The sequence below is a fragment of the Oncorhynchus mykiss genome, chromosome 8 (assembly GCF_013265735.2).
Source record: "Oncorhynchus mykiss isolate Arlee chromosome 8, USDA_OmykA_1.1, whole genome shotgun sequence".
NCBI classification, from domain to species: domain Eukaryota; kingdom Metazoa; phylum Chordata; class Actinopteri; order Salmoniformes; family Salmonidae; genus Oncorhynchus; species Oncorhynchus mykiss.
This window is the reverse complement of record NC_048572.1, coordinates 64,366,462-64,388,826: the sequence shown is the minus strand read 5'-3', so window position 1 is coordinate 64,388,826 and position 22,365 is coordinate 64,366,462.

Genomic DNA, 22,365 nt, shown 5'->3' with positions numbered 1-22,365 from the left:
TTTTTAAAGTGTTTTAACTTTTGATGGTCATCCAGTAGAACTATTTAACTTTATATTTTTTTCTACAAAACATAGAAATGTGTGGTTTTCACTTATGTAGACGCTGGTATTGTGCTGGAGATAATGAAAATGAGTTTGAAAAGTGATGGAATTGCCCTTTAAATTGAAATGTCTCATAATACTTACAACTGCCATACCAAAGGTGCCAGAGGATGGAAGCATGCTTTTAAATGCACCTACAGTGTTGCTTATGTACTGCAGTTGAACTGAATCACGGCAGAGAAAGACAATTCCCATTGACGAACCCACAGAGAAGTCCATTTGAGAACAAAACATCCATTGAATTATTCCAATTATAGTTGCTGAGGCCAATTTTGTTTTTCATCATTACTTACAGCCAAAGATGTTAACATTTTATATTCATGCTCTGAGGTCATGACGCCAGCTAGCCAGGGAAGTGCTGGTTGGCTTGTTTTGCTGTCCACATGTTCTCACAATACTGCTGTCTGTCCAGTGCGCACAGAGTGCTAGTGCGCAGGTGGAGTAATCACAATAAGAAAGATGGCAGCAACCACCAAACGGCGTATGCGGACGTGAGTAGATTACGTTGAAAACAAAAGTTGGCCATGTTGGATGCAGTCTAGTTCTGACTATACCTCAGTGGCCACACCAGTCAAATACACTGATAGCCAGGTTGTAAGAATACCCTTTTCTAGGCCTACTACTACTAATACTACTACCACCAACAACACCACTACTAGGACTACTAGTAGTAGTAGCACTACCACCTCTGTTACCTCTCCTTGAAATGTGGAGAGAAAAAATATCCCAAAGGAAATTAAGAGATAAAAAACACTCCCAGCATACATTTTTTATTTTTAGAGAAGCCATTTTGGAAAATAAGGACACCTTTCATGTAGGCAGATTGAATGCTGTGCCAGTACAATACATGATTTCCATAGCCTATACAAGTCTTATCTGTGGATCAAGTTGGGATCTGATTCCTTTTCAAAAGAAAAGCATTTCATAATCATAACCCTCGATACTAATGGCCTTCTTTAATGCCAGGAGAAAGGATCATGTAGAGAGCGCACCACTGCAGTCCTTTGTGACACAAATAAATGGCCACAATGCATACAATGATATATAAGTTAAACTGAGCAAGGACTAATTTCTGACTCCCTTTTCCCCCCAAACCGTTATTTCTGAGACAAGAGAACTTTATGGCAATTACTCGGTTACCATGGTTATTTATGCTCAAAGTGCCAATCACGTCGAAGCTTCATCTGTTCATTATCTAAGCCAGGTTATTTCTTCCAACAGCAGAATGATTTAGCCTTGCACGATTGTAATCACAATTTGGAGCCTGTAGTTCATGGTAATTTGGAACTGTCTCTTTTTGGAGTGTAGATAGACACACTTGCTCATCAGAGAGACTGGGGCACAACAGCCTCTGTCTGACATTGTCATCATGGACGCCTATTGCTATCATGGTCACCTACGGTAGCCTTGTGTGATACTATAAAATGATCTGTCTGTCTGTCATCACTGGTGGATCTATAGTAGCTGAGGCAGATGATACAGGGCTGCTGGAAAATGGAACCATTTTGGACAGACAAACACAGAGTGGGTGTATTTGGATGTCACTCTTCCTCTACTGATGTCAAGCTGCCAAGATGGAGGAGCAGAGAACCAATCACGACAGCAGAATAATGCAGTCAATTGGGTTCGCTTGTCTGCAAAGACAATTGGAGATTGCAGGCATATTGCAGCACTCACTGTACACTACAGTCTGCCTTCCCAAATGGGAATTCTGCTTGCTATTTGACAACCTAATTTCCCAAGCATACAATGATTTGATTGTGTTGATGTGGCTATTGGGAAGTGAACCTTCCCATTAAACTTCAAAACAATATCCACCTTGGAGAGGGCTGCAGTCAGAGCAAATGTGTCCATGTTTAGTCTCTGGGATCATCTTAATCAGTCGGAAGAGCTTTTTCCCAAGGCCTCCCCCAATGCAGCTTTGGTCTGGCAAATAGATTCTTATGATGTTTACCTTTCCCCATCTTATGAATTAACCCATAAATGAGGGATTGCTTGCTTTAAAGTTCCTTTGAGGTGCTGATGGAATGAGCTGGTTAAATGAACTTATTGTGCCTTTGGCTGGAAGCCATGGATGAGGGAGATATTGCTGCAGAGGCTGGGAGAAGACAAACGGCTGGTTTGTCTGGCTTGTGGGGAGCCCCTGGTGACATCCCCAGTGATCTCACACATATTTATTTTAGCAGTGGCGAAAGGGATTGATTTCTGATCACCCAGGCTATTGGCGAGCCAGGGATTCACAGAGATGCATTGACGGTTTAGGCGCAGTGGGATGGACAGACATAAATGTGAAGGAAAGGAAGACAAAGAGAGAGTGGCAAGGCAGGGAAAGTGAGAGTGAACTCTAGATTATACACTTTCAAAAACATTCTCTAGCTCTGTATCTCTCTCTATGTCTCTTTGTTGCCCAACAGCAAAACTCATTCAAAAGGTTTTGATGGAGTGTTCCTCAAGGGGTGGGTGGCTGAGAGAATGACCATGATTGATTGAGCAGAGCTACAGAGTATGATGATAATTACAGGCTCAACAGAGAGAGAGAGAGCGAGAGAGAAAGAGAGAGAGCGAGAGAGGGCTGGTATTGTCACACTGACTAGCTTCTGTGTTTATTCGCCTTTCTTCCCAGTTCAGCTCACCCTGAGGGGGAACCAGCTCCCCCGCCCTACCCCCTTTCTGCATGCTTAGAAATCTCTGAAATTCTTGAGTCACCCTGTCTCCCTCTCGGTCTAAGGCTACATCCGCCATAGCTCCCAGCCTTGCTATTGTTGCACAATGTAGAATTTGTGACACTGTAGCAATGTGCTAATACCAGTGGTGGCTCGCCCATTAGGGCGTTAGGGGCGGTGCCCCACTTGTGATTGGTCCTTAATATATATATATATACAGTACCAGTCAAAAGTTTGTACACACCTACTCAAGGCTTTTTCTTTTTTTTTTTTACTATTTTCTACATTGTAGAATAATGGTGAAGACATCAAAACTATGAAATAACACATATGTAATCATGTAGTAACCAAAAAAGTGTGAAACAAATCAAAATATACGTTATATTTGAGGTTCTTCAAAGTAGCCACCCTTTGCCTTGATGGCAGCTTTGCACACCCTTTGCATTCTCTCAACCAGTCACCTGGAATGCTTTTTCAACAGTAAAATACATACATATATACAGTGCCTTGCGAAAGTATTCAGCCCCCTTGAACTTTGCAACCTTTTGCCACATTTCAGGCTTCAAACATAAAGATATAAAACTGTATTTTTTTGTGAAGAATCAACAACAAGTGGGACACAATCATGAAGTGGAACGACATTTATTGGATATTTCAAACTTTTTTAACAAGTCAAAAACTGAAAAATTGGGCGTGCAAAATTATTCAGCCCCTTTACTTTCAGTGCAGCAAACTCTCTCCAGAAGTTCAGTGAGGATCTCTGAATGATCCAATGTTGACCTAAATTACTAATGATGATAAATACAATCCACCTGTGTGTAATCAAGTCTCCGTATAAATGCACCTGCACTGTGATAGTCTCAGAGGTCCGTTAAAAGCGCAGAGAGCATCATGAAGAACAAGGAACACACCAGGCAGGTCCGAGATACTGTTGTGAAGAAGTTTAAAGCCGGATTTGGATACAAAAAGATTTCCCAAGCTTTAAACATCCCAAGGAGCACTGTGCAAGCGATAATATTGAAATGGAAGGAGTATCAGACCACTGCAAATCTACCAAGACCTGGCCGTCCCTCTAAACTTTCAGCTCATACAAGGAGAATACTGATCAGAGATGCAGCCAAGAGGCCCATGATCACTATGGATGAACTGCAGAGATCTACAGCTGAGGTGGGAGACTCTGTCCATAGGACAACAATCAGTCGTATATTGCACAAATCTGGCCTTTATGGAAGAGTGGCAAGAAGAAAGCCATTTCTTAAAGATATCCATAAAAAGTGTTGTTTAAAGTTTGCCACAAGCCACCTGGGAGACACACCAAACATGTGGAAGAAGGTGCTCTGGTCAGATGAAACCAAAATTGAACTTTTTGGCAACAATGCAAAACGTTATGTTTGGCGTAAAAGCAACACAACTGAACACACCATCCCCACTGTCAAACATGGTGGTGGCAGCATCATGGTTTGGGCCTGCTTTTCTTCAGCAGGGACAGGGAAGATGGTTCAAATTGATGGGAAGATGGATGGAGCCAAATACAGGACCATTCTGGAAGAAAACCTGATGGAGTCTGCAAAAGACCTGAGACTGGGACGGAGATTTGTCTTCCAACAAGACAATGATCCAAAACATAAAGCACAATCTACAATGGAATGGTTCAAAAATAAACATATCCAGGTGTTAGAATGGCCAAGTCAAAGTCCAGACCTGAATCCAATCGACAATCTGTGGAAAGAACTGAAAACTGCTGTTCACAAATGCTCTCCATCCAACCTCACTGAGCTCGAGCTGTTTTGCAAGGAGGAATGGGAAAAAATGTCAGCCTCTTGATGTGCAAAACTGATAGAGACATACCCCAAGCGACTTACAGCTGTAATCGTAGCAAAAGGTGGCGCTACAAAGTATTAACTTAAGGGGGCTGAAAATTTTTGCACGCCCAATTTTTCAGTTTTTGATTTGTTAAAAAAGTTTGAAATATCCAATAAATGTCGTTCCACTTCATGATTGTGTCCCACTTGTTGTTGATTCTTCACAAAAAAAATACAGTTTTATATCTTTATGTTTGAAGCCTGAAATGTGGCAAAAGGTCGCAAAGTTCAAGGGGGCCGAATACTTTCGCAAGGCACTGTATATACAGTGCCTTTTGGAAAATATCCAGACCACTTCACTCTTTCCACATTTTGTTACATTACAGCCTTATTCTACAATGGATTAAATAAATAAATGAAAAAGTGAAAACAGGTTTTTAGAATGTTTTGCCCCCCAAAAGTTCAGACCCTATGAGACTCGAAATTCAGTTCAGGTGCATCCTGTTTCCATTGATCATCCTTGAGATTATTCTACAACTTTATTGGAGACCACCTGTGGTAAGTTCAATTGATTTGGAAAGGCACACACCTTTCTATATAAGGTCCCACAGTTGACAGTGCATGTCAGAGCAAAAATCAATCTGTAAGGTCAAAGGAATTGTCCGTAGAGCTCCAAGGCAGGATTGTGTCGAGGCACAGATCTGGGGAAGGATACCAAAACATTTCTGCAGCATTGAAGGTCCCCAAGAACATAGTGGCCTCCAATATTCGAAAATAGAAGAAGTTTGGAACCACCAAGACTCTTCCTAGAGCTGGCTGCCAAGCCAAACTGAGCAATCGTGGGAGAAGGGCCTTGGTCAAGGAGGTGACCAAGAACTCAATGGTCACACTGACAGAGCTCTAGAGTTCCTCTGTGGAGATGGGAGAACCTTCCAGAAGGAAAACCATCTCTGCAGCACTCCCCCAATCAGGCCTTTATGGTAGAGTGGCCAGACAGAAGCCACTCCTCAGGAAAAGGCACATGACAGCCCGCTTGGAGTTTGCCAAAAGTCACCTAAAGACTCTCAGACCATGAGAAACAAGATTCTCTGGTCTGATGAAACCAAGATTGAACTGTTTTGCCTAAATGCCAAGCATCACGTTTGGAAGACACCTGACACCATCCTTACGGTGAAGCATGGTAGTGGCAGCCTCATGCTGTGGGGATGTTTATCGGCGTCAGGGACTGGGGGACTAGACAGGTTCGAGGCAAAGATGAACGGAGCAAAGTACTGCTTCAGAGTGCTCAGGACCTCAGACTTGGGCGAAGGTTCACCTTCCAAAAGGACAGCAACCTTAAGCACACAGCCCAGACAATTCAGGAGTTGCTTCAGGACAAGTCTCTGAATGTCCTTGAGTGGCCCAGCCAGAGCCCAATCGAACATCTCTGGAGAGACCTGAAAATAGCTGTGCAGCAATGCTCCCATTCCAACATGACAGAGCTGTAGAGGATCTGCAGAGAAGAATGGGAGGAACTCCCTAAATACAGGTGTGCTAATAACACGCCCTGGCCATAGAGAGGCTTTTATTCTCTATTTTGGTTAGGCCAGGGTGTGACTTGGGTGGGCATTCAATGTTCATTTTCTATGTTTTGTATTACTTTGTTGTTTGGCCGGGTGTGGTTCTCAATCAGAGGCAGCTGTCTATCGTTGTCTCTGATTGAGAAACATACTGTCATGTACTGTCATGTTGTGTCTTGTCTCTGTCCTTTCCCTTCACCCTGTCTCCCTCTGCTGGTCGTTGTTAGGTTACCTTTTCTCCCCCGCTTTCCCCCAGCTGTTCCTTGTCTCCTCTAACTACCCATTCACCCCGTTTCCCACCTGTTCCCTTTTTCCCTCTGATTAGGTCCCTATATCTCTCTCTGTTTCTGTTCCTGTCCTTGTCGGATTCTTGTTTGTTGTGTTTCATGCCTGAGCCAAACTATCGTCATGTTTGCTGTAACCTTGTCCTGTCCTGTCGGAATCTGCCGGTCTATCTGAGCCTACCTATGTTTGGTTATTAAAGAAGCTCTGTTTAAGTTAGTTCGCTTTTGGGTCCTCATTCACTCACCGTAACAGAAGAATCCGACCAAGAATGGACCCAGCGACTTCGGATCCTCTCCACTCAGCCGTCGAGATCCAGGGAGCGATGCTAGGCAGACACGAGCAGGAATTGTCTGCTGCTCGACATGCCGTTGAGACCCTGGCCACCCAAGTCTCCAACCTCACAGAACAGGTTCACCATCTCCGCCTCGATCCACCGGCCACTTCCAGGGCTTTCGAATCTCTGGAGCCCAGAATCAATAACCCGCCGTGTTACTCTGGGGAGCCCACTGAATGCCGCTCGTTCCTCACCCAGTGTGATATTGTGTTTTCTCTCCAGCCCAACACTTACGCCAGGAGCACTGCTCGTGTCGCCTACGTCATATCTCTCCTTACTGGACGGGCTCGTGAGTGGGGCACGGCAATCTGGGAGGCAAGGGCTGAGTGTACTAACCAGTATCAGGACTTTAAGGAGGAGATGATACGGGTTTTTGATCGATCTGTTTTTGGGGAGGAGGCTTCCAGGGCCCTGTCTTCCCTATGTCAAGGCAATCGATCCATAACAGACTACTCTATTGAGTTTCGCACTCTTGCTGCCTCCAGTGGCTGGAACGAGCCGGCTTTGCTCGCTCGTCTTCTGGAGGGTCTCCGCGCAGAGGTAAAGGATGAGATTCTCTCCCGGGAGGTCCCTTCCAGCGTGGATTCCTTGATTGAACTCGCTATTCGCATTGAGCGACGGGTTGATCTTCGTCACCGAGCTCGTGGAAAGGAGCTCGCGTTCTCCGTTGCCCCCCTCTCCGCATCACTACCATCTTCCTCTGCCGGCTCGGGAGCTGAGCCTATGCAGCTGGGAGGTATCCGCTTCTCGACTAAGGAGAGGGAATGGAGAATCACCAACCGCCTCTGTCTCTATTGCGGTTCTGCTAGTCATTTTGTCACTTCATGTCCAGTAAAAGGCCAGAGCTCATCAGTAAGCGGAGGGCTACTGGTGAGCGCTACTACTCCTGTCTCTCCTTCAAGATCCTGCACTACCTTGTCGGTCCATCTACGCTGGACCGGTTCGTCAGCTTCCTGCAGTGCCTTAATAGACTCTGGGGCGGAGGGCTGTTTTATGGACGAGACCTGGGCTCGGGAACATGACATTCCTCTCAGACAGTTAAGGGAGTCCACGGCCTTGTTCGCCCTGGATGGTAGTCCTCTCCCCAGGATTCAGCGTGAGACGCTACCTTTAACCCTCACTGTTTCTGGTAATCATAGCGAAACCATTTCTTTTTTGATTTTTCGTTCACCTTTTACACCTGTTGTTTTGGGCCATCCCTGGCTAGTTTGTCATAATCCTTCCATTAATTGGTCTAGTAATTCTATCCTCTCCTGGAACGTCTCTTGTCATGTGAAATGTTTAATGTCTGCTATCCCTCCTGTTTCCTCTGTCTCTTCTTCACAGGAGGAGCCTGGTGATTTGACAGGGGTGCCGGAGGAATATCACGATCTGCGCACGGTGTTCAGTCGGTCCAGGGCCACCTCTCTTCCTCCACACCGGTCGTATGATTGTAGTATTGATCTCCTTCCGGGAACCACTCCCCCCCGGGGTAGACTATACTCTCTGTCGGCTCCCGAACGTAAGGCTCTCGAGGATTATTTGTCTGTAGCTCTTGACGCCGGTACCATAGTCCCCTCCTCCTCTCCCGCCGGAGCGGGGTTTTTTTTTTGTCAAGAAGAAGGACGGGTCTCTGCGCCCCTGCATAGATTATCGAGGGCTGAATGACATAACAGTTAAGAATCGTTATCCGCTTCCTCTTATGTCTTCAGCCTTCGAGATCCTGCAGGGAGCCAGGTTTTTCACTAAGTTGGACCTTCGTAACGCTTACCATCTCGTGCGCATCAGGGAGGGGGACGAGTGGAAGACGGCGTTTAACACTCCGTTAGGGCACTTTGAATACCGGGTTCTTCCTTTCGGCCTCGCTAACGTTCCAGCTGTCTTTCAGGCATTAGTCAATGATGTCCTGAGAGACATGCTGAACATCTTTGTTTTCGTTTACCTTGACGATATCCTGATTTTTTCACCGTCACTCCAGATTCATCTTCAGCACGTTCGACGTGTCCTCCAGCGCCTTTTAGAGAATTGTCTTTTTGTGAAGGCTGAGAAGTGCACTTTTCATGCCTCCTCCGTCACATTTCTCGGTTCTGTTATTTCCGCTGAAGGCATTAAGATGGATCCCACTAAGGTCCAAGCTGTCATTGATTGGCCCGCCCCTAAGTCACGCGTCGAGCTGCAGCGCTTTCTCGGCTTCGCGAACTTCTATCGTCGTTTCATCCGTAATTTCGGTCAGGTGGCAGCTCCTCTCACAGCCCTTACTTCTGTCAAGACGTGCTTTAAGTGGTCCGTTTCCGCCCAGGGAGCTTTTGATCTCCTCAAGAATCGTTTTACATCCGCTCCTATCCTTGTTACACCTGACGTCTCTAGACAGTTCGTTGTCGAGGTTGACGCGTCAGAGGTGGGCGTGGGAGCCATTCTTTCTCAGCGCTCCCTCTCTGACGACAAGGTCCACCCATGCGCGTATTTTTCTCATCGCCTGTCCCCGTCGGAACGTAACTATGATGTGGGAAACCGCGAACTGCTCGCCATCCGGTTAGCCCTAGGCGAATGGCGACAGTGGTTGGAGGGGGCGACCGTTCCTTTTGTCGTTTGGACTGACCATAGGAACCTTGAGTACATCCGTTCTGCCAAACGACTTAATGCGCGTCAGGCGCGTTGGGCGCTGTTTTTCGCTCGTTTCGAGTTCGTGATTTCTTATCGTCCGGGCTCTAAGAACACCAAGCCTGATGCTTTATCTCGTCTCTTCAGTTCTTCAGTAGCCTCCACTGACCCCGAGGGGATTCTCCCTGAGGGGCGTGTTGTCGGGTTGACTGTCTGGGGAATTGAGAGGCAGGTAAAGCAAGCGCTCACTCACACTCCGTCGCCGCGCGCTTGTCCTAGGAACCTTCTTTTCGTTCCCGTTCCTACTCGTCTGGCCGTTCTTCAGTGGGCTCACTCTGGCAAGTTAGCCGGCCACCCTGGCGTTCGGGGTACGCTTGCTTCCATTCGCCAGCGTTTTTGGTGGCCCACCCGGGAGCATGACACGCGTCGTTTCGTGGCTGCTTGTTCGGTCTGCGCGCAGACTAAGTCCGGTAACTCCCCTCCTGCCGGCCGTCTCAGGCCGCTTCCCATTCCCTCTCGACCGTGGTCTCACATCGCCTTAGATTTTGTCACCGGACTGCCTTCGTCAGCGGGGAAGACTGTTATTCTTACGGTTGTCGATAGGTTCTCTAAGGCGGCTCATTTCATTCCCCTTGCTAAGCTTCCTTCTGCTAAAGAGACGGCACAAATCATCATCGAGAATGTTTTCAGAATTCATGGCCTTCCGTCAGACGTCGTTTCGGACAGAGGTCCGCAATTCACGTCTCAATTTTGGAGGGAGTTTTGCCGTTTGATTGGGGCTTCCGTCAGTCTCTCTTCCGGCTTTCACCCCCAGTCTAACGGTCAAGCAGAACGGGCCAATCAGACTATTGGTCGCATCTTACGCAGTCTTTCTTTTCGCAACCCTGCGTCTTGGTCAGAACAGCTCCCCTGGGCAGAATACGCCCACAACTCGCTTCCTTCGTCTGCGACCGGGCTATCTCCTTTTCAGAGTAGCCTCGGGTACCAGCCTCCGCTGTTCTCATCTCAGTTCGCCGAGTCCAGCGTCCCCTCCGCTCAGGCTTTTGTCCAACGTTGCGAGCGCACCTGGAAGAGGGTCAGGTCTGCACTTTGCCGTTATAGGACGCAGACTGTGAGGGCTGCTAATAAGCGTAGAACTAAGAGTCCTAGATATTGTCGCGGTCAGAGAGTTTGGCTCTCCACTCAGAACCTTCCCCTTAAGACGGCTTCTCGCAAGTTGACCCCGCGGTTCATTGGTCCGTTCCGTATTTCTCGGGTCATTAATCCTGTCGCAGTTCGACTTCTTCTTCCGCGATACCTTCGTCGCGTCCACCCGGTCTTCCATGTCTCTTGTATTAAGCCCGTTCTTCGCGCCCCCGCTCGTCTTCCCCCCCCCCCCCCCCCATCCTTGTCGAGGGCGCACCCATCTACAGGGTCCGCAGGATTTTGGACATGCGTCCTCGGGGCCGTGGTCACCAGTACCTCGTTGATTGGGAGGGGTACGGTCCTGAGGAGAGGAGTTGGGTTCCCTCTCGGGACGTGCTGGACCGTGCGCTGATCGAGGATTTCCTCCGTTGCCGCCAGGTTTCCTCCTCGAGTGCGCCAGGAGGCGCTCGGTGAGTGGGGGGGTACTGTCATGTACTGTCATGTTGTGTCTTGTCTCTGTCCTTTCCCTTCACCCTGTCTCCCTCTGCTGGTCGTTGTTAGGTTACCTTTTCTCCCCCGCTTTCCCCCAGCTGTTCCTTGTCTCCTCTAACTACCCATTCACCCCGTTTCCCACCTGTTCCCTTTTTCCCTCTGATTAGGTCCCTATATCTCTCTCTGTTTCTGTTCCTGTCCTTGTCGGATTCTTGTTTGTTGTGTTTCATGCCTGAGCCAGACTATCGTCATGTTTGCTGTAACCTTGTCCTGTCCTGTCGGAATCTGCCGGTCTATCTGAGCCTACCTATGTTTGGTTATTAAAGAAGCTCTGTTTAAGTTAGTTCGCTTTTGGGTCCTCATTCACTCACCGTAACACATACACATTTCATTTATTCACGTTGTTGTTTTGTGTTTTAGTGTTCAGTCAAATAAAAATCATGAACACGTACCACGCTGCGCTTTGGTCCACACCTTCGTCATGCAATGATGACCGTTACAGCTAAGCTTGTAACGTCATACTCAATAAGACTCTAGGCTGTAATCGGTGCCAAAGGTGCTTCAAAAAGGACTGAGTAAAGGGTCTAAATACTTATGTGCATTTGAAGTCGAAAGTTTACATACACCTTAGCCAAATACATTTCAACTCAGTTTTTCACAATTCCTGACATTTAATCCTAGTTGAAATCCCCTGTCTTAGGTCAGTTAGGATCACCACTTTATTTTAAGAATGTGAAATGTCAGAATAATAGTTGAGAGAATTATTTCTTTCAACTTTTATTTCTTTCATCACATTCCCGGTGGGTCAGAAGTTTACATACACTCAATTAGTATTTGGTAGTATTGCCTTTAAATTGTTTAACTTGGGTCAAACGTTTCGGATGGCCTTCCACAAGCTTGCCACAATAAGTTGGCTGAATTTTGGTCCATTCCTTCTGACAGAGCCAGTGTAACTGAGTCAGAACGCTTTTTCAGTTCTGTCCACAAATGTTCTATAGGATTGAGGTCAGGGCTTGTGATGGCCACTCCAATACCTTGTCTTTGTTGTCCTTAAGCTATTTTGCCACAACTTTGGAAATATGCTTGGGGTCATTGTCCATTTGGAAGACCAATTTGCGACCAAGCTTTAACTTCCTGACTGATGTCTTGAGATGTTGCTTCAATATATCCACATAATTTTCCTCCTTCATGATGCCATCTATTTTGTGAAGTGCACCAGTCCCTCCTGCAGTAAAGCACCCTCACAACATGATGCTGCCACCCCCATGCTTCATGATTGGGATGGTGTTCTTCGGCTTGCAAGCCTCCCCCTTTTTCCTCTAAACATAACGATGGTCATTATGGCCAAACAGTTCTATTTTTGTTTCATCAGACCAGAGGACATTTCTCCAAAAAGTACGATCTTTGTCCCCATGTACAGTTGCAAACCATTGTCTGGCTTTTTTATGGTCATTTTGGAGTAGTGGCTTCTTCCTTGCTGAGTGGCCTTTCAGGTTTTGTCGATATCGGACTCGTTTTACTGTGGATATAGATACTTTTGTACCTGTTTCCTCCAGGATCTTCACAAGGTCCTTTGCTGATGTTCTGGGATTGATTTGCACTTTTCACACTGAAGTACGTTCATCTCAATGAGACAGAACGTGTCTCCTTCCTGAGCCTTATGATGGCTGCGTTGTCCCATGGTGTTTATACTTGCGTACTATTGTTTGTACAGATGAATGTGGTACCTCCAGGTGTTTGGAAATTGCTCCCAAGAATGAACCAGACTTGTGGAGGGCTATAGTTTTTTTCCTGAGGTCTTTGCTGATTTCTTTTGATTTCCCCATGATGTCAAGCAAAGAGGCACTGAGTTTGAAGGTAGGCCTTGAAATACATCCAAAGGTACACCTCCAATTGACTCAAATGATGTCAATTAGCCTATCAGAAGCTTCTAAATCCATGATATAATTTTCTGGAATTTTCCAAGCTGTTTAAAGGCACAGTCAACTTAGTGTATGTAAACTTCTGACCCACTGGAATTGTGATACAGTGAATCATTAATCAACGAGTTTTAATGTCTCCAACCTTAGTTTATGTAAACTTCCAACTTCAACTGTAAATGTGGTATTTCAGTTTTTTTTTAATACATTTGCTAAAATAAAAAAATAGAACGTTTTTGTCAGTATGGGGTACCTAGATGGATGAGGAATAAAATAATGGAATATATTTTAGAATAAGACTGTAAAGTGACAGTGCCTCCCGAGTGATGCTGTGTTCTAAGGCACTGCATCGCAGTGCTAGCTGTGCCCCTAGAGATCCTGTTTCGAGTCCAGGCTCTGTCGCAGCAGGCCGCGACTGGGAGAACCATGGGGCGGCACACAATTGGCCCAGGGTTGTCCGAGGTAGGGGACAGTTTGGCCGGCAGGAATGTTCTTGTGCCATCGCACACTAGCGACTCCTGTGTTTCAGAGGACTGACGGCTCCAGAGTCCGTATGGGAGTTGCAGCGATGGGATAGGACTGTAACAACCAATTGGATACCATGAAATTGGGGAGAAAAAGGGGTATAAAAAAAACTTTTAAAAAAAGACTGTAACGTGACAAAATACTTTCCAAATGCACTGTATATACTGCATAATTCATGGCTTTTTATGCTTTAAATGTTAATGTTAATCAAAGTGTGGTAAATGTGTACATGTTTCTGTTTCAAAACAAGCTGTTCAGTTACTTACTACTCTGCTCCTTAGTGACTGCCAGCTACCGCAGCGCCGCCTCTGTGGGTGCATATGCCGTGTGAACATTGCTTGGATTGTTTTTTGGGGGAACTGCACCAATAAGGGGGGGAACAGCCCCAATAAAATTGCAGGATTTCATATCATAAATTATAACAGCACAAAGTTTGAACTTCTGTGTGCTCTTGTCTCCTTTTTTTATATTTAGAGAGTTTAATTGTCACGTGTACAGGGTTGCAGATGTGATTACAAAGCACAGTGAAATTATTGCGCTATGAGCTCCAACAGTGCATGACAAAGTCAAATAAAACAATATAAATATAATAAAAATGGTTTATAATAATACTGTATATAATGTTGTGTCTTTACTATGGATTAAGTGATATATGACATGCTATTTTATCAAATCAATTCTCTGTAATTTATATTACCTGATTTAACTAATGATGTAAATGTAATTAACTAGGAAGTCGGGGCACCACGGAAGAATGTTTATAGAGCTGTTGTCTTCTGAATAAACTCACAAGCCTACTAAACGAGCAAAATCACTTCTATGCTCGCTTTGAGGCAAGCAACACTGAGACATGCATGAGAGCATCAGCTGTTCCGGACGACTGTGTGACCACAATCTCCGTAGCCGACGTGAGTAAGACCTTTAAACAGGTCAACATACACAAGGGTGCGGGGCCAGACGGATTACCAGGACGTGTGCTGACCAACTGGTAGGTGTCTTCACTGACATTTTCAATATGTCCCTGATTGAGTCTGTAATACCAAGATGTTTCAAGCAGACCACCATAGTCCCTGTGCCCAAGAACACAAAGGCAACCTACTTAAATAGCACTCACGTCCGTAGCCATGAAGTGCTTTGAAAGGTTTAAAATGGCTCATATCAACACCATTATCCCAGAAACCCTAGACCCACTCCAATTTGCATTCCGCCCAAACAGATCCACAGTTGATGCAATCTCTATTGCACGCCACACTGCCCTTTCCCACCTGGACAAAAGGAACACCTATGTGAAAATACTATTCATTGACTACAGCTCAGCATTCAACATCATAGTACCCTCAAAGCTCATCACTAAGCTAAGGATCCTGGGACTAAACACCTCCCTCTGCAACTGGATCCTGGACTTCCTGACGGGCCGCCCCCAGGTGGTGAGGGTAGGTAGCAACACATCCTCAACACTGGAGCTCCCCAGGGGTGTGTGCTCAGTCCCCTCCTGTACTTCCTGTTCATCCACGACTGGATGTATCACTTCTTTCGTGAAGAATAGTTCAAAGTTCATACCAAGTTGCCATACTATAAGCTCATGCTATATTCTGGCTGGTATAGTCGAAATTCATCCTTCCAGCGTGGCGATCGTCACCTCCATGTTGAAATTCGCCATTTTAAACGTATGGACATCAGTCCTAAACGTCATCGGGAACACAATGTTAATTTCGTTAGGTTGTCGTTCAACCATTCGCAACCAGAGCTCATGCTGAGGTTGGCTTAGTTTACTGTGAATTGGGTCATGGGGGCTCTTATAGAAATGTAGAAAAGGGGTTGGTTCATCATTTCCAACCAATGCCTATTCACGTGGGTGTGACCACTGATTGAGCATATTTTACTTATGAAAACAATTCTCTCATTTTAAAAACTAAAATTACATTTAATCTTTCACAAATAGTTTCATATTTAAACATTTAAATTACACAACAATTCCATGTGAATCTGATAACTAGAATGTGTAGACTTTCCAAGATACAGTTTATGTCGTCCTATCATCAGTAATAATGTCTCATACGTCATCTGATCTGACATCATATTCTTTAAGTACCACGGACACTTTCAACTGGTTGGATTACATAAAGATAGTTATTTTCCCCAACCTGTTGATGTTACAATACTCTCTCTATGTTAACGAAGGGCTTTCCAACAGTCCATTCTGTAGAGTGGAGAGAAAAAAGGGGAAAGGTATTTATGGGGGGTCATAAACCTCCCCAACAGGGCAACGTCATGACAATAATAATGCTGTATATACATATTAACAACTGTGCACAAAGATACATGTCCAATGGGGTGGGGTCAGGGTAAACGTCCATTGAGGGGGGTGGGAAATGTCCATAGGGGGAGCAGCAGGGGGGGAAGACCGGTAGGAAGTGCGGGGGAGTGGGAGGGATGGGGGACGGTGGGAGCAGTAACTGGCTAGTGGTGGCTATTCAACATGATAATATTCAGCAGCCAGATGTTCTGGGGGTAGAAGCTATTGGCCAGTCGGGGAGCAGAGGACGGGGAGAAGAGACCATGGCTCGGGTGACTGGGGTCCCTGAAAATCTTCTTGGCTTTCCTGCGAAATCTGGTGTTCTAGGTGTTCTGGAGGGCAGGCAGTGTGCAACCAATGGTGTGTTCGTCTGAGCGTACCACCCTCTGTAGTACCTTGCAGTCCGCCGTGGTGGAGTTTCCATACCAGGTTGTGATACAGCCCAACAGTATTCTCTCGATGGTGCTCCTGTGGGCCCTTGGGGAAACTACACATTTCTTCAGCATCCTGAGGTTGAAGAGTCGCTGTTGTGCTTTCTTCACCACAGTGTCCTTGTGATTTGACCATTTCAGCTCCTCAGAGATGTGTATGCTGAGGAACTTGAAGTTTTTGTCCATCTCCACGATGGCCCCTTTGCTGAGTGTGGGGGCATGTCCAGCCTGGTTCCTCCTGAAGTCCACAATCAGCTCTTTTGTTTTTCTGACGTTGATGGAGAGGTTGTTTACCTGGCACCACACAGTTAAAGTGCCTACCCCGTCCCTGTAGGCCGCCTCGTCGTTGTTGGTAATCAGGCCTACTACTGTCGTGTCATCAGCGAACTTGATGATGGAGTTGGATATGTGTGAGCCCATGCAGTCGTGGGTATACAGGGAGTACCAGAGGGGACTGAGGACACACCCTTGTGGGGCCCCCGTGTTGAGGATCAGTGTGGAGGAGGTAATGTTGCCTACCTTCACCACCTAGGGACGGCCCGTCAGGAAGTCCAGGACCCAGTTGCATGGGGAGGAGTTCAGTCCCAGGGCTGTGAGCTTTGTGGTGAGCTTAGAGGGCACTATGATATTGAAAGCCAAGCTGTAGTCAATGAACAGCATCCTCACATATGCATTATTGTTGTCCAGGTGGGTGAGGGCAGTGTGCAGTGCAATGGCGACTGTGTCATCCGTGGATCTGTCGGTGTCGGTGTCGGGGAGGGAGGAGGTGATGTGGTCTTTGACTAGCCTCTCGAAGGAACTTCATGACGACGGAAGTGAATGCTACGGGTTGGTAATCATTCAGTTACTTTCCCTTTCTTGGGCATGGGGATGATAGTGGACATCGTGAGGCAGGTGGGGATAGCGACCTGAGCAAGAGAAAGATTGATCTCCACATGATCTGATGGCATGGCTAGGGATGCAAGGGTTAACAGGTTTGAATGGCTAACACACATCCTCCGTGGGGTCTGTTAATATGTTGACCTCAGATGCTCTCCTCGGTCGCTCAGTAGTTGTTTTGCTCTAAGTGTGAGAAAAAGATGTTTAGCTCCTCCAGAAGGGCGGTGTTGGTGGATGGCTTTATTTTTGTAATTCATAATCGTTAGGAGCCCCTGCCACATACGCCTTGTATCCAACCCGCTGAATTGCTCTTCCACCTTGTCCCTATACTTGTGTTTCGCCATCTTGATCAATCTGCGTAGGTTGTATTTGTATTGTTTAACCATACACCCATCCCTGGTCACCTTACCGTGTTTGTAAGCAGCATCTCTCTCCTTCAGTTTCTTTACAAGTCTGCCAACAATCCAGTTTTTGATTCGGGTATGTTTTGAAAGACATTATAGGTATCACATCATCTATGCATTTCTTTATGAATCCGGTGACTGAGTCAGCGTATCCATTGATGTTACTCCCAGGGGTGACCCAAAACATATTCCAGTCCACGTGATAAAAACAGTCTTGGAGCATGAATTCAGATTGGTCGGACCAGCATTGTACAGACCTGACCACCGGAACTTCCCTCTTGAGTCTTTGTTTCTAAGTGGGGAGAAGCAAAATGGAGTGGTAGTCAGATATGCTGAAAGTAGTCTCTTACGCCAGACAGCTTACTTCAATCTCGCACGTGAGACTAGATCTGCTCTATCAGGCACAGATGGCGCTAAAGTAAAAAGCAAATTGTAATTAACTTGTAAATAAATAATCATAGCAGTCATGGGAGCCTGGGAGCCGAAAGCACTAAATAAACTTCAGTTAGTGCTAAATACGGCTGCTAGAATCCTGACTAGAACCTCAAAATTTGATTATATTACTCCAGTGCTAGCCTCCCTACACTGGCTTCCTGTTAAGTTAAGGGCTGATTTCAAGGTTTTACTGATAATCTACAAAGCATTACATGGGCTTGCTTGCTCCTACCTATCTTTCCGATTTTGTCCTGCCGTACATACCTGCACGTACGCTACGGTCACAAGACGCAGGTCTCCTAATTGTCTCTAGAATTTCTAAGCAAACAGCTGGAGGCAGGGCTTTCTCCTATAGAGCTCCATTTTTATGGAATGGTCTGCCTACCCATGTGAGAGACGCAGACTCGGTCTCAACCTTTAAGTCGTTATTGAAGACTCATCTCTTCAGTAGGTCCTATGATTGAGTGTAGTCTGGCTCAGGAGTGTGAAAGTGAACTGAAAGGCACTGGAGCAACGAACAGCCCTTGCTGTCTCTGCCTAGCCGGTTCCCCTCTCTCCATTGGGATTCTCTGCATCTAACCCTATTACAGGGGCCTAGGCACTGGCTTACTGGTGCTTTTCCATGCCGTCCCTAAGAGGGGTGCGTCACTTGAGTGGGTTGAGTCACTGACGTGGTCTTCCTGTCTGGGTTGGTGCCCCCCCTTGGGTTGTGCCGTGGCAGAGATCTTTGTGGGCTATACTCGACCTTGTCTCAGGATGGTAAGTTGGTGGTTGAAGATATCCCTCTAGTTTTTTTATTTTTTATTTCACCTTAATTTAACCAGGTAGGCAAGTTGAGAACAAGTTCTCATTTACAATTGCGACCTGGCCAAGATAAAGCAAAGCAGTTCGACACATACAACGACACAGAGTTACACATGGAGTAAAACAAACATACAGTCAATAATAGGGTATAAACAAGTCTATATACGATGTGAGCAAATGAGGTGAGATAAGGGAGGTAAAGGCAAAAAAAGGCCATGGTGGCAAAGTAAATACAATATAGCAAGTAAAACACTGGAATGGTAGATTTGCAGTGGAAGAATGTGCAAAGTAGAAATAAAAATAATGGGGTGCAAGGAGCAAAATAAATGAATAAATAAAATAAATACAGTAGGGAAAGAGGTAGTTGTTTGAGCTAAATTATAGGTGGGCTATGTACAGGTGCAGTAATCTGTGAGCTGCTCTGACAGTTGGTGCTTAAAGCTAGTGAGGGAGATAAGTGTTTCCAGTTTCAGAGATTTTTGTAGTTCGTTCCAGTCATTGGCAGCAGAGAACTGGAAGGAGAGGCGGCCAAAGAAAGAATTTGTTTTGGGGGTGACCAGAGAGATATACCTGCTGGAGCGCGTGCTACAGGTGGGTGATGCTATGGTGACCAGCGAGCTGAGATAAGGGGGGACTTTACCTAGCAGGGTCTTGTAGATGACATGGAGCCAGTGGGTTTGGCGACGAGTATGAAGCGAGGGCCAGCCAACGAGAGCGTACAGGTCGCAATGGTGGGTAGTATATGGGGCTTTGGTGACAAAACGGATTGCACTGTGATAACCTGCATCCAATTTGTTGAGTAGGGTATTGGAAGCTATTTTGTAAATGACATCGCCAAAATCAAGGATTTGTAGGATGGTCAGTTTTACAAGGGTGTGTTTGGCAGCATGAGTGAAGGATGCTTTGTTGCGAAATAGGAAGCCAATTCTAGATTTAACTTTGGATTGGAGATGTTTGATGTGGGTCTGGAAGGAGAGTTTACAGTCTAACCAGACACCTAGGTATTTGTAGTTGTCCACGTATTCTAAGTCAGAGCCGTCCAGAGTAGTGATGTTGGATGGGCGGGCAGGTAGCGATCGGTTGAAGAGCATGCATTTAGTTTTACTTGTATTTAAGAGCAGTTGGAGGCCACGGAAGGAGAGTTGTATGGCATTGAAGCTTGCCTGGAGGGTTGTTAATACAGTATCCAAAGAAGGGCCAGAAGTATACAGAATGGTGTCGTCTGCGTAGAGCTGGATCAGAGACTCATCAGCAGCAAGAGCGACATCATTGATGTATACAGAGAAGAGAGTCGGTCCAAGAATTGAACCCTGGGGTGTTAAGCATGTTCCAGTTTAGGTCGCCTAGCAGCACGAGCTCTGAAGATAGATGGGGAGCAAGCAGTTCACATATGGTGTCCCAAGCACAGCTGGGGGCAGAGGGTGGTCTATAGCAGGTGGCAACGGTGAGAGACTTGATTTTAGAGAGGTGGATTTTTAAAAGTAGAAGTTCAAATTGTTTGGGTACAGACCTGGATAGTAGGACAGAACTCTGCAGGCTATCTTTGCAGTAGATTGCAACACCGCCCCCTTTGGCAGTTTTATCTTGTCTGAAAATGTTGTAGTTTGGGATGAAATTTTCAGAATTTTTGGTGGTCTTCCTAAACCAGGATTCAGACACAGCTAGAACATCCGGGTTGGCAGAGTGTGCTAAAGCAGTGAATAAAACAAACTTAGGGAGGAGGTTTCTAATGTTAACATGCATGAAACCAAGGCTATTACGGTTACAGAAGTCATCAAAAGAGAGCGCCTGGGGAATAGGAGTTGAGCTAGGCACTGCAGGGCCTGGATTCACCTCTACATCGCCAGAGGAACAGAGGAGGAGTAGGATAAGGGTACGGCTAAAATAAATAAGAATTGGTTGTCTAGAACGTCTGGAACAGAGAGTAAAAGGAGATTTCTGGGGGTGATAAAATAGCTTCAAGGTATAATGTACAGACAAAGGTATGGTAGGATGTGAATACAGTGGAGGTAAACCTAGGTATTGAGTGATGATGAGAGAGATAGAAACATCATTGAGTGATGATGAGAGAGATAGAAACATCATTGAAACCAGGAGATGTCATTGCATGTGTGGGTGGTGGAACTAATAGGTTGGATAAGGTATAGTGAGCAGGACTAGAGGCTCTACAGTGAAATAAGCCAATAAACACTAACCAGAACAGCAATGGACAAGGCATATTTACATTAAGGAGAGGCATGTTTAGTCGAGTGATCAAAAGGGTCCAGTGAGTAGTGAGGTTGGTTAGGGTCACGGCGATTCAGACAGCTAGCCGGGCCATCTGTAGCAAGCTAGCATAGGATGGAGGTCTGTTTTTAGCCACCTCGTGCGTTTCCGTCGGTAGGATTAGTGGGGTTCCGTGTGTTAGGGGGGATCAATCCAATTCGCAAAAAAAACAAACAATAGATATAGTTATAGAGGCCCAAGAAAAAATAAAAATAAAAATAAATAAATTGTCCGATAGGTCGATTCAGACAGCAGCCGATAAGACAGCTAATGATTTGCGGACCGCAGATGGGCGTTCAGGTAACGTCGCGACAGAGGAGCCAGCCGGATAACTCCCTCGGGTAGATAACGTCGGTAGTCCAGTTGTGAAGGCCCGGTGGGGCTCCGCGTTGGCAGTAAAACGGGTCCGGATAGGTGATTGTAGCCCAGGAGTGACTAATGGAACTCTTCAGCTGGCTAGCCCCGGAATAATTTATGTTTGCTCCGGAATCGACGTAAGCCGGTAGTCACACGGATAGCAGCTAGCTAGCTGCGAGATCCAGGTATAAATGTCCAGAGTTAGCGGTTGAAATCCGGGGACATGGAGAGAAAAATAGGTCCGGTATGTTCCGGTCCGAGCCGCGCAGTACAAAACTGGCGATAGATTTTCGAGCTAAAGGATAGCTGATGACCACAAACCATGGTTAGCTGAATACTAACAATTAGCCAGTAAAGAAGCTAACTAGCTTCTGATTAGCTTCTGGTTAGCTTCTGGCTAGCTTCTGGATTAGCTTCTGGGATAGCTTCTGGCTAGCTTCTGGTTAGCTTCTATGGAGGATTACAGATTTGAGGTAAAAAATACTTTCTTTAAAAAAAATATAAATTGGTGAGGTGGGTTGCAGGAGAGTGTTTTGAAGATAAAAGAAAATAAAAAATATATATAAAAAATGTATGCGAAGAAAGTTGTAAATATATATATATATATATATATATATATATATATATATATATATATATATATACGGGACACGACAAGACGGGGACAAACGACGTCTGAACTGCTATACCATCTTGGAACGTTTGCTGTGGTGTGGGGGCTGTGCTTTGGCAAAGTGGGTGGGGTTATATCCTTCCTGTTTGGCCCTGTCTGAGGGTATCATCGGATGGGGCCACAGTGTCTCCCGACCCCTCCTGTCTCACCCTCCAGTATTTATGCTGCAGTAGTTTATGTGTCAGGGGGCTAGAGTCAGTCTGTTATATCTGGAGTATTTCTCCAGTGTCCTGTGTGAATTTAAGTATGCTCTCTCTAATTCTCTCTTTCTCTCTTTCTTTCTTTCTCTCTCTTTCGGGGGACCTGAGCCCTAGGACCATGCCTCAGGACACCCTTGCACTCCTTGCTGTCCCCAGTCCACCTGGCCGTGCTGCTGCTCCAGTTTCAACTGTTCTGCCTGCGGCTATGGATTCCTGACCTGTTCACCGGACGTGC